Genomic DNA, 2,302 nt, shown 5'->3' on the forward strand with positions numbered 1-2,302 from the left:
CTTAGGCACTGTGCTACCAGAGCTCCTAATAAATACAGAGAGGGAACTATATCTGATATGGGGAAATTACTAATGCTGTGGATTAAGGACAAATACAAAAGCAAATCCTTCTCAGCACCTTGACAATCACTGTTAAGAAATGAGGCTGTGCAATATGCTTAAAGAAAAAGCAGGACTGGACTATGATAAGGTTTTGTCACAACCTCCAAATCACATAATTTTCTATTGCACAGAACATATTGTGGATGTTAAGTGATGCACGGCTGTATACAATAGTCATTTTACACTAAGTTTTTCTCACAAATGATGCCCAGTATTACTTGTTTTTTGTCCACTCATTCAAAATTCAAGAAAAAATTGAAGCATGGGAAATATTCAGTGATTGTTTACCTCTAGTGATGAAGAAACTACATACTGGGTGCCTATACTTCACTTTCAGAAATTCTCTGCCTGGTGAAGTTTCAAGAGGAAATCTGTATCTTCATTCCATCACAGGAAGACTAAGATTTATTTCAATTTATACAACTGCTCCTCACCTCCTACTAAGGTTCAAATTCTTCAGACTGGCAAGAAAATTATTTAACAAATGGCTTCAAGCCTTTCCTTTAAAAGTACAGTAAATTGAACAATCTTATAAAAATGTTTGAGGCTTCTATTATTAGACAAACCCACTATTTAGTTAAATTACTTTATCTATATAATTTTCCACCACTTTGTGGTTTAAGGAAACTATCAGGTGCATAATAATGCATACATTATTAAAACTCAAATTACTAAATGATGTTCTGATGATTTGAAAAACTAGAAGGAATATTTTGTCTACAGCATATTAAATTAAAAAAAAATTATTTCAACTTGAAATTTTCAATAAGAGATGTGCTCCATACTTATAGGTGTGCTTGTAGGTAAAATGTTTAATATAATATTCTGGATGATTATATCAGACTAAAACACCATGAAACAGCAGAATAATAGACAGATGTCTATTATGATGACAAATATAAACACAAAACAAATAATTAAAAATAATTCTACCCGAGGTTACAAGTACTATGTAAAATAGCTGAGCTTCTGGGCACTGAAATAAAATGACCAGATGACCCTCAGTCTGCGTTCAACAGCTTTTCCCTTTAGCAGATGTTGTGGTTTCTGATTTACTGGGTTTAAACTAGTTGGCTATATGATTCAAATAGTATTTTTATGTAAATATAAATCTCATGCTGTAGGAAAAATGTGTAAATCTTTACATAAATACAGCTCTGTTCACAAATTTTCACATTCTAATCGCATCACTTTTTCCCACTTTATTACTTCCATTAAATAACTATGAAAATCCTCCCAAACTGTAGTCTTAACAACACTTTAGGCCACACTGACCACTCTATGTACCTGTGAAGTCATGTTTCTTTATATCCTATAGAACTACGGTTGCTATCATTACTATGTTTACTGTCCTATTACACTTTATGCTTTTGGTGAAATTTTGTTATATGTTTTATACGGCTTTCTTATTTCTCTAACTTAACACTTAAAAAGTGTTGTGTTTTTGTTTGTTTGTTTTTTTTTTTTTTAAGTATACTTATTCATGTTCATTCATAGAGCACTAAGATTAAACATATCCATAAGTACATTTGTGGAGAGAGAATGGGATTAGGTCAAGAGTCAGTAACTTGGGTTTTATTTACTTAATTGACTGGCTGTATGTCTTTAGATATACTTACTCTTAAATTCAGTGCCACCATTTGTAAAATAGATTATAATCTATGCTTTTTTAAATAATATGTTTTTTGAAATTTTAAAAATGTAAATTGACAAAAAATGATATTGATATTAAAATTTTTTATAAGTCTGAAAAATTGATGTTATAATGCATCTCTATTTTTAACACATGAAATATATTAAAACAGCATTACATGCTTTTTTGTTTAAATGTCTTTAAAATCAGTTGCAGCTTGTGTTTGTATCCATTGCCAATGCCATAACTTAGCATCTGTCTCTGAAGAGCAATTAGCATGCTAACACAGTAGATGGCCAGGAGTGAAAGCGGTAGTATTTTCACATATTGTTGTTGTTGTTATGTGCTGTCAAGTTGGCTCCAACTCATAGTGACATAGTGACCTTATGAGAACAGAATGAAATAGTGCCTGGTCCTGTGCAAGCCTCACTACCCCTAAAATACCTGAGCCTATTGCTGCAGTACCATGTCTATATATATATCATCTTTTCTTGACCCTCCACTTTACCAGTCATGACATCCTTCTCCAGAGAATAGTCCCTTCTGACAACATGACCAAAGTAGGTG

This window comes from Orycteropus afer, unplaced genomic scaffold (assembly GCF_000298275.1).
Source record: "Orycteropus afer afer isolate SDZICR_OR568_19922 unplaced genomic scaffold, OryAfe1.0 scaffold01167, whole genome shotgun sequence".
Taxonomy (NCBI): domain Eukaryota; kingdom Metazoa; phylum Chordata; class Mammalia; order Tubulidentata; family Orycteropodidae; genus Orycteropus; species Orycteropus afer.